This window comes from Aotus nancymaae, unplaced genomic scaffold (assembly GCF_030222135.1).
Source record: "Aotus nancymaae isolate 86718 unplaced genomic scaffold, 86718_ANA_hifiasm-v0.15.2.pri h1tg000057l, whole genome shotgun sequence".
Lineage (NCBI taxonomy): Eukaryota > Metazoa > Chordata > Mammalia > Primates > Aotidae > Aotus > Aotus nancymaae.
In genome coordinates, this window is record NW_026988471.1 from 26,680,846 (window position 1) to 26,692,324 (window position 11,479).

Consider the following 11,479-nt stretch of genomic DNA (forward strand, 5'->3'; position numbering starts at 1 on the left):
CCTCCTGAAATAACTGTTGAAATGTGAGGTTATGCTATGGGTGTGACTCTGGGTGTCCCTGTCATTCTTGGTACTAAAAGTAGGTTCACAGTGGGGGCTTCCTACAGCCTTCAACTATAATCTTCTTAGCAGGTTTGAGAATAGACCCTGACTTATCAGGACAAAGTTAACTATGGCACTGCCTTGTGCATTCAGGCACTAGTCCTGATAAAAACTCAGCCTGCTGAAGGTCCAGAACTCTGACCAGTCATTCCTCCTCTTGTGGAAGAGTACAAATAAGGCCATGGAATGAAAAGCTGCATATGTTCTGCCCAGTGTGGGACTTCTTACCTCTGTGGAGAGGGGAGTAGGAAGAATTTCTCTGGAAACAGGAAGAAATGCAAGATGTCTTATTTTCTCCCCTCGCCCTCCCCATCATTAGTGCTTCACTTCCATAGAAAGGAAAGCCGAAGAGTGAAGCAAAGTGGAGAGCATTTGGGGTAGGCCGAGGCAGACATAAGCAGGAGGAGAAATGCTATGGTTGATCTGGAGAGTGGCTGAGGCTGATGATTCCTAAAATGGATTACACAGTATGCACGGAGGTAGGCAGGAAGCAGTAATGAGCAACTTCAGTTATCCTGACAGATGTGGGAAGTCTGCTCTGCTAAAAGTGATAAGTCCTTCATCTCTCAAAAAGGAATGTTGGTATTATGAGAAACTATTATTTTGGACTTCATGTAGACCAACAAGGAAAAACTGGTTGATGATGTAAGAAGTGACAGGAATTGGGTACAGAATGACTATGCCATCTTGGATCAAAACAGTGAACAAAAAGCTGAGCTAGATCAATGATCTTCAGAGGTGAAACTCTATTCAAACAAAATTGTATGTGGGACCCTAATACTTGAACAGGTAAAAATATACCTGCTCTGGTTGAAGTGAAGGCAAAGGGATTAGAGACACAGACACACACACACACACACACACACACACACACACCCCGCACCACAGGATTAGAGACACAGACACACATACACACACACATCCCGCACCTCAGGATTAGACACACACACACACACACACACACACACCCGCTCCATGCACACCACTCCTCCCTCTACCCTCCAGTGACCCTGAGGAATCCTAGGCACATGTCTTAAATTCTTCAAGTCTCAAATTTGTCATCTGTGAAGCCGGGACAGTAATGCTTCCTGCTCTTGGAACCTCAGATTGTTCTAAGGATCAAATGAGATAATGTAGGTGAATATAATTTACAGGGCATTATAGATGTTAATAGTTGTTATTACAAAAGGGGGATAGATCCTAACATCTGGGCCTGACTTTTCTCATTTGTGAAAGAGGAAATAGGCTTAGATCAGTGATTCTCAACTGTGGCTACATATTAGAATCACCTGGAGAAATGTAAAATTTTTTAATTGCAATACTTGGATCCCACTTCAAACAGATTTAATCAGAATCTGAGGTGATTTTTTTTTTTTCTTGAGGCCATCTCGCTCTGTCACTTAGGCTGGAATACAGTGGTGTTATCATGACTTGCTGCAGCCTCTGCCTCCTGTCCTCAAGCAATCCTTCCACCTTAGCCTCTCAAGTAGCTGGGACTGCAGGCACACACCACCATGCCCAGCTAATTTTATATTTTTTTATAGAGATGAGGTTTCACTATGTTGCCCAGGCGGTCTCAAACGCCTGGTCTCAAGCAATCTGCCCACCTCAACTTCCCAAAGTGCTGGGATGACAGCTGTGAGCCACTGTGTCTGGTGAGGTGATCCCTTTTACAATCACTCCAGGTGACTCTAATGTGGAGCCAATGGTGGGAAACCTCTAGAGCACTTTTTTGTATAACAACCTTTATCTGTTTAGGGTCAGATATTTTAGGCTTTGCAAGCCGTTTAGTCTGTTGTAAACACTCAACTCTACTGCTTTGTGCAGACAGCATTGGCAATACACAAATGTATGAGTGTGACTGTGTTCCCAATAAGTGTTTGTTTATCAAAACAAATGGCAGGCTGGATTTAGCCCACAGGCTGTAGTCAGCCAATTGCTGCTCTATACTAATTCATCATCTTTAAGTCTTACCTGGCTAAAAATTTTCTTTATGATGTCTTTAAAAAATGTATATCTCAGCCGGGCGTGGTGGCTCACACTTGTAATCCCAGCACTTTGGGAGGCCAAGGCAGGCAGATCACAAGGTGAGGAGTTCAAGACCAGTCTGAACAACATGGTGAAACCCTGTCTCTACTAAGAATGCAAAAATTAGCTGGGTGTGGTGGTGCATGCCTGTAATCACAGCTACTCAGGAGACTGAGGCAGGAGAGTCACTTGAACCTGGGAGGTGGAGGTTACAGTGAGTTGAGATCATGCCATTGCACTCCAGCCTAAGCAATGAAGCGAGACTCTGTCTGAAAAAAAAAAATGTTTATCAGTTCATGGATATTTGAAAGTTTCTATTCAGAAGGCTAACTATCCCTGAACTATATGGGTTGCAGTTTTATGGGTACCAGAAATCAAAGTAATCCTGTCTCCTTTTGTCAGAAACAAAAGTAAGGTTATTAGTCATGAAATAAAATATTCTGCTACAGCAGGAACACAAGAGGTTAACTGTAAGCAAGCTGTCCCTGGTCTGCCGTCCTGGCCTTCCTGGAAGTTCTGTATTATATCTGCCTCTATATTTAAAAAGCAGTGGGAAGCCACTGGGTTGTTGGTGATGGTGAAATGAATGGGTTTGGATTTTTAAACGAAGACTCAAACTACAGTGTGGAAGAATGATGGGAAAAGGCAGGAGGGTGCAGGAAAAACCAGTTAGAAGTCTGCAGCAGACATGTAGGTGAGAGATAATGGTGGCCTAAATTAAGTGGAGACTGAGATGGAAATAGGTAAATGGGGCCCAACAATATTTTAAGAGGTAGAATGGCGAAAACTGGGTGATGGGATTGTATGTGGGTAAGAAGGAAGGAATTGAGCATGTTTCCAAATTGCTGGCTTGTACATCTGAATGGTTGATAGGTCATTCATTGAGATAAGGGAAACAAGTTGAGCTTGATGTCCCTTTGAGACCACTCAAGTAAAGATGTTAAGAAAGCAGTTGGTTGGATATATACATCTTGATCTCGGAAGACAGGGCTGAAGAACAGTTGTGGGCGGGTGGGGGTTGGGTAGCAGGTACTAGTAGGTGAGGTTAAAGACTAGGTGACAGGAGTTTTGAAAGTGGACTTCAGTCTTGGACAGCTGGATCTCCCTATCTTTGGTACAAGGAACAAAATTTTTCCTGGTTATGGGTACTCATTTATTGGGGGAAAAAGGTGAAACATGTATATCAGAGTGAGCAGCATTTTGGAGAGAAAAGGTCAGGCATATGTATTTAACATTAAAACAAGTCTCTGTCCACTATAAGAATTTTCTTTTTCTTTTTTTTTTTTTTTTGAGACAGAGTCTCGCTCTGTTGCCCAGTGCATGGTGTGATCTCGGCTCACTTCAATAGTTCAGTGAGGGGCCGGGCATGGTGGCTCACACCTGTAATCCGAGCACTTTGGAGGCCAAGGTGGGCAGATCACCTGAGGTCAGGAGTTCAAGACCAGCCTGATCAACATGTTGAAACCCGTCTTAAAAAAAAAAATTTAAAAATTAAAATATAAATAAATAAATAAAATAGTTCAATGAGGTAGTGAGGTAGGTACTATTCCTTCCTTCAGTTATACAGCTGAAGAAACTGAAGACTTAAAAGTTAAAACCCTGGTTTAAGTCTGCTTAGCCAATGAATTAGACTGGAGCATAAGCAATCTAATTTCTAAGTCTAACTCTTAACCCCCAGTATATTGCTTTAATTTTTAAAAACAGAATTTTTAAGGGCAGTTTTAGATTCACAGCAAAATTGAACAAAAAGTATAATATAAAGAGTTCCTATTTACCCCTACCTCCTACCCTCCCCCCCGCCCTCGACAATCTCTTATACTAGCAAAGTCCTGTAACAGAGTGGTACATTTTTTACAATTAAACCTGCATTGACACGTTATCAACCAAACTCTACAGTTTACATTAGGATTTCCTCTTGTTGTATATTCTGTGGGTTTTGACAAATGTATAATGAAATGACATGTATTCACAATTATAGTATTATATAGAGTAGTTTCACTGCCCTAAAAGTCATGTGTGCTCCTGCCTATTCATCCTTCCCTCCCCTCTCAGCCCTGGGAGCCACTGATCTCTTTACTGTCTCCATAGTTTTATATTTTCTGGAATGTCATATGGTTGGATATTGGCTTTTTTTTTTTTTTTTGAGACAGAGTCTTGCTCTGTTGCCCAGGCTGGAGTATAGTGGCACCATCATAGCTCACTGCAGCCTCGAATTCATGGGCTCAAGGGGTTCTCCCACCTCAGGTTCCCAAGTAGCTGGAACTACAGAGGTGTATCACCACACCCTGCTGAGTTTTAAATTTTTTGTAGAGATGGGGGTCTAATTATGTTGCCCAGGCTGGTCTTGAACTGGCCTCAGGGATCCTCCCCTGCCTTGGCCTCCAAAAGTGCTAGGATTATAGGCATGAGCCACCTCACCTAGCCTAACCTTTTATTACTAAAACTCTTTTATTTCTAAAATTAATATTTTGAAAAGAGGAAAATATTTAACAGTATAGTAATTTTAAAGATATTTAGAGTAAAGGGAAGAAATGAAGCATGGGTAAAAAAATTAAATGCTGGCTGGGTGTGGTGGCTCATGCCTATAATCCTAGCACTTTGGGAGGCAGAGGCAGGATGATTGCTTGAGGCCAGGAGTTCAAGACCAGCCTGAGCAACATAGTGAGACCCCTTCTCTACAAAAAATAAAAAAATTAACTGGGTGTAGTGGCGGCGCCTGTAGTCTCAGCTACTTGGGAGGCTGAGGTGGGAGGATCGCTTGAGCCTGGGAGGTTGGGGCTGCAGTAAGCCATGATCTTGGCACTCCAGCCTGGAAAACAACAAGCTCCTGTCTCAGAAAAAAATAAAAATATGGCCAGACATGGTGGCTCACGCCTATAATCCTAGCACTTTGGGAGGCCAAGGTGGGCAGATCACGAGGTCAGGAGTTCTAGACCAGCCTGGTCAACATGGTGAAACGCTGTCTCTACTAAAAATACAAAAATTAATTGGGTGTGGTGAGACACACCTGTAATTCCAGCTACTCAGGAGCCTGAGGCAGGAGAATTGCTTGAACCGAGGAGGCAGGGGTTGCAGTGAGTTAAGATTGCACCACTGCACTCCAGCTTGGGTGACAGAGAGAGACTCTGTCTCAAAAATAAATAAATAAATAAATAAAAATAGAGGCTGGGCGTGGTGGCTCATGCCTATAATCCCAATACTTTGGAAGGCTGAGGCAGGCGGCTCATGAGGTCAGGAGTTCAAGACCAGCCTGACCAATATGGTGAAGCCCCACCTCCACCAAAAACACAAAAATTAGCTGGGCGTGGTGGTGCGTGTCTGTAGTCCCAGCTACTCAGGAAGCTGAGGCAGGAGAATTGCTTGAACCCAAGAGGCAGCGGTTGCAATGAACCGAGATTGTGCCATTGCACTCCAGCCTGCTGGGTGACAGAGTGAGACTCTGTCTCAAAAAAAATAATAAATTTTAAATAAATAAAAGTAAATGCCTAAGCATGTCAGTATCACCATAACATGACCACCATTAAGATTCTGTTTATTGGCCGGGTGTGGTGGCTCACGCCTATAATCCCAGCACTTTGGGAGCCCAAGGTGGGTGGATCATGAGGTCAGGAGTTCAAGACCAGGTTGACCAGCATGGTGAAACCCTGTCTTTACTAAAAGTACAAAAATTAGCCGGGCATGGTGGTGTGTGCCTGTAATTCCAGCTACTCAGGAGGCTGGGGCAGGAGAATTGCTGGGACCAAGGAGGTGGAGGTTGTAATGAGCCAAGATCATGCCATTGCACTCCAGCCTGGGTGACAGACCAAGACTCCATCTCAAAAAAAAAAAAAAAATTCTGTTTATTTTAGCTGGGCATTGAGATTTCATTGTATTATAAAGGAAAGAACACTATTCCACTGGGACTGCATGGAGTTAGCCCTTTTGGGAAATATGACACAATTCCCAACAAACATTGAAGCCGTTAGCCACAGCCTTAGGATCTGTTGCTTTACCACTGAAATGCTGCCACCTCCCAGATAGGGTGTGACAAGTGGCCAGCAGCTGTGGATGGCTTCCTGAGAGAGTGGGAGCCAGAGGGAAGCCTGCCAGCCCTGTGGCAATCAAAAGCCAGAATCAAAGCCTCTGGAGGGGAGGGGGAGCCAAGTTCCCATACAAGGTTTGGTCCAACCAGATTCTTGACTGCTGGGAAATGGCAAAATTCCTTGACCTTTGAAGAGTGGGTCCAGCATGAAACTGGTATAGTCTTCTTGTGATAGGCCACTCTTTATTCCTGAGATTCCTCACTTGATGTGGCCATTTAACAATTTTCAGGATTTCACCTCTGGTCTCTGAGAAGACTGCCCTGCTTTCGTTTTAGAGGTTTGGCACATCATAGTCCAGGCTGGAACCAAGACTTCTATTCAGTAGGATTCTGGAAATCTGCCCCCGCCCCCACCATAGGACCTGGCATTGCTGAGGCAGGTTGCAGGGCTCAGCATGTATGCAGTGTTTCCCGTCAAGGGTACCTCTGCCTTCTTCATTTCCCTAGCCCATTTTAATTTTTCCATGTGGAGGTTTAAGGATCTATGCCTCTGCATTGCCCACTGCCCTAATCTAAGCTCCCTTCACATCATGACTCCACAGGCCTCCCTCTCATCTCTGCCTTATCAACTCTCCTCCACATATGTCAAACACATCCCTGAACAGAGTCCTTGCTCTGAAATCTCAAAAGGTTTTCCAAAGTCCAAAGGGTGAGGGTCCAAATTCCTTTGAGGCTTTGAAAGCCTTATCATAGGGTTCCTTATCATAAGGTTGCTTTTGAAAGCCTTATCATAGGGTTGATCATCATGACCACACACCTGCTCTTGTCCCTCCCTTTCTGCCACCCAATGAGGCATACTTGCTACTCTAGGAATAACAGGTTATTTGCCCCAAACACACCTTTGCTTTTTCTTCTCTCTACATTTTCTATTAATCCTTGCTGCATAGGCCTCAGTTTCCTTGTCTATTACATAGAGATAATAATACCTATCCAACAGTACTGTGGAGATTAAGTAACAAATATAAACCTTTAGCCATGTCCAACACATAATCACCTCCTCTCACCCCATTTGGTTATTGTATCATTATGGTCTTCCTTGCTCACGTTTGGTAAGTACTACTTTAAAAAAAAATCTTTATTTTTTAGGGCAGTTTTAGGTTCACAGCAAAATTGAGCAGAAGGTACAGAGATTGTCCATTGTCCACACTCCTCTTATATACAGCCTTCCCCACTATCAGCATTCCCCACCAGAGTGGTAAATTTGTTATAACTGATGAACTTACATTGACACCTCACTATCACCCAAAGTCCAGTTTACGTTAGGGCTCACTCTTGGTATTGCACATTCTCTGGGTGTGACGAAATGTATAATGTCATGTATCCAACGTTATAGTGTACTGATAAAGATGGTTTCATTGCCCTGAAAACCCTCTGTGCTCCACCGGTTCCTCCCTCCCTCCCTCCCCCAGGGCTGATTCATTTTTAACATAATTGGCTTGCCTCGAACTACCTTCAGGAGGCCTCCCTGATCACCATGACTGTCACTAATCCTTCCTTCCCCACTAGTGCAGTAGCACTTTATTTCACTTCTATTATAGCCCTTACTCCAACTGCTTGATGTTCATTTCTGATCTGTGTGCTTGGGTTACTTACATTTGTAACTCGAGTTCCTGAGGACAGGAACTACATATCTTGTTACCCCATCCATGGCACCTAGCAGTTCACAAATTGGTGCTCAGTTAACTGTTGGTTTCAACAGGTGGAGGGCTGAAGGGCAGGTCCTAGTCCCAGCCCTTCCTATCCTTGGGTTTTTCTGTTAGAGAAGGGATACCTTCTGGCCACCTTCAGTTCCAGGACCTTGCTCCAGACAAGCTGGACCATCTAGGAACTGACCATTTTAGCAAGATTAGTCCATACAGAGGGCTGGATTTATGTCCTACTTGGGGCAAAACCAGGCAGGAACTACTCTTTCCCATAAAGGAGCTCTGCACTCCAGCAGCTGGCTTGAATTTGGATTTTCCAGGGCTAAATAGCTAAATAGCCCTGGAAAATCCTGATCCTGAGGGTTGGTTGGGTTTCCTTAGGCCTGCTTTTGTCTCTGAGCACACCCCGTCAGAAGTTAATGCAACCACGGCAGGGAGTGACCACTAGGGGGCAGTAGAGGCCCATTACAATGCGGTCAATTTGCACATGGGGGTCAAAGAAGATAAAGGTTTCAAAGCAGAGGAAAGATTAAGAATCAGGAAAAAAAAAAAGGGAGAGTATTGTGAAAGAATTAGGAGCAGCAAGCTGGTTTCACTGACCAACATTCCTGGGCCCAAGACCTGGCAGCAGCAAGTTAGCCAGGGACACTGGTCAGGCCCAAATGCTGCTCCCAACTCTCTTCCCAAACTGTCTTTTCCAGTGCTTAGTTTCGCCTAGAGAAAGTTGCCCTCCATTTATAATGCCGATATTCTATGGAGGATTCTGGCCATTGCCTATTTATTTTTTATACACTACATTCCAGCTTTACAGTTTATAGAGGATTTTTTTCACACACGTTAAAAAAATCCGAATCCCCTATTAGACTTAAAAGGTAAAAATAAATGTTATTATCTCTGTTTAAAGAAACAGAGGTGCTGGGCATGGTGGCTCATGCCTGTAATCCCAGTACTTTTGGGGGGTTGAGGTGGGAGGATCACTTGAGGTCAGGAGTTCGAGACTCGTCTGGCCAATATGGTGAAACTCCGTCTCTACTAAAAATACAAAAGTTAGCCAGGCATGGTGGCACCCACCTGTAGTCCCAGCTACTCAGGAGGCAAAGGAAGGAGAATCGCTTGAACCTGGGAAGTGGAGGTTGCGGTGAGCCCAGATCTCAGCATTGCACTCCAACCTGGGTGTTGCAGCAAGACTCCATCTCAAAAAAAAGAAACTGAGGTTAGACACATGAAGTGACTTGCTCAAAGGCACACTGAGTTTGTGGTGCAACCAAATCTAGATGTGAGTTTCCTTCATTTCTGTTCCTTTGCTTATTCCTTCTAGTTTTCAATTGCTTATGTTTGTAAGCTTAGTGAGTTTTTAAGAGCAAGGACTGCATCTGATTCATCTTTATATCCCTGAATGGTGCCCCTTAATGTTTAGGGCTATGGCTGGGGTGTGTTGTATATTATCCTCTCCAGAGTTAGAGTCCATGATCTATCTCTTATCCTCCATGATTCGATAATTCTGTGATTTTGAGGTACGGCCCTAACAAAGACAGTGGTGGCTATGAGTGATCCTACTGGCTGAGCATTTCAACAAGGGCAGCCACGTGGCTGCATCCTTAGTAACGCACAGAGGGTGTATGACAGTTTTCCAAAGTGTGCACGAGTGTCCCTGGTGTCATGAGAGTTGACTTTAGGAAATGAGGATGAAAATGTTTAATTTTAGTAGCTACACATATAAATACAGATAAACAGTATAAATGTAATGTGTCACATTACATATATATTAAAATATGTAGGTACACATATATACACACAGATGTAGCTTAGAATGAAGTTAACTTTTTTATTTCAACAGATTTTAGGATACATGGGTAAGTTCTTTTTTATTTTTTAAATAGAGATGGGGTCTTGATATGTTGCCCAGGCTGGCCTCGAACTCCTGGGCTCAAGAGAGTGTGTGAGCCACCACACCTGGCCCATGAATAAGTTCTTTACTGGTGATTTCTTTCTTTTCTTTTCTTTCTTTCTTTCTTTCTTCTTTCTTTCCTTCCGTCCTTCCTTTTTTCTTTTCTTTCTTTCTTTCCTTCCTTCCTTCCTTTCTTTTTCTTTCTTTCCTTTCTTTCTTTTTCTTTCCTTTCTTTCTTTCGTTCTTTCTTTCTTTCATTTCTGTCTTTCTTTCGTTTCTGTCTTTCTTTCTTTCTTTCGTTTCTGTCTTTCTTTCTTTCGAGATGGAGTTTTTTTCTGTTGCCCAGGCTGGAGTGCAGTGGCATGATCTTGGCTCACTGCAACCACCACCTCCCGGGTTAAAGTAATTCTCCTGCCTCAGCCTTCCGAGTAGCTGGGATTACAGGTGCCTGCCACCACACCCAGCTAATTTTTTTGCATTTTTAGTAGAGACAGGGTTCCACAATGTTTGCCAGGATGGTCTCTATCTCTTGACCTTGTGATCCGCCTGCCTTGGCCTCCCAAAGTGTTGGGATTACAGGTGTGAGCCACCGCACCCGGCCCTTTAGTAGCGATTTCTAAAGAGATTTTAGTGTACCCATCACCCGAGCAGTGTACACTGTAACCAATAGGTAGTCATTTATCCTTCACCCTCCTCTCAACCTTCCCCAGCTGAGTCCCCAAAGTCCATTATATAACTCTTAAGCCTTTGCATCCTCGGGGCTTAGCTCCTACTTATAAGTGAGAACATACAATGTTTGGTTTTCCATTCCTGAGTTACTTAACTTAGAATAAGGGCCAGAATGAGGTTAACTTTTAAATTGTGTTTATTTAAGAAAAACATTATGTAAATAATAGTATGGTGGTATGCAACAAGGCAGAAAGCCTGGAGCAGGTATACCAATGACAAATTCAAGGAACTGTGGTGAGCTGGGAAAATATAACAAAATTCATTAGTCACAAAACTCAACTTCAAGTCTGGCTCTGTCACACGTAAGCCATACAACCCTGATAAAACTGCTGACCTTAAATGAGCCTGTTTCCTCATCTGTGAAGTCAGTAAAGAATTCCTACCCTCCTTAACTTACATTAAAATATGCAGAAGTATGCTGAGGCCCAGAGGACACAGTGCAAATAGCCCGTGGGGCTGATATCCCAGTTTCCTCTCCTACCAAAGTCTATCCAGGACTTCCTCTTCGATACCCCAGAAAGTGCCTCCCAGCTAGCCCCTATTTTCCAGGATCCCAAGGACTGAGTCCCGTTCACTTTGTTGTCCACACCTGGGACTGCCATTCTGAGGGTGGGGAGGTGGGAGGGGCTGGAGAAACCCTGGAATCAGTCTGGGAACAAGTCCTAACACATGTCACTGTTTGCTTTGTCATCCTGATTCAGTGACCTCATACAAGGAAGGGAGGGAGCAGAAGGCGCCGTTCCCTTCCAGATACCTAAGGAGGCTTCTGACATCTACTGTTTTCCTTGGCACGAGAAGAGCAGGAGCTGGGCTGTGATTTTTAAGGTCTGAGCTAATCTTGGAAGTGGTGAACAGCACCTCCCACAGCTGGCCAGACTGCTGCTTGGAGAACTGCCTTGAGCATAGGGGTAGAGAGAGCTGGAATGGGCATCAGAACCCAGGCAGCTGTCCCTGCTCCTCGAAGGGGTTTCAGAACACACTGCCCTATCCATCCCCAGGATCTCACCA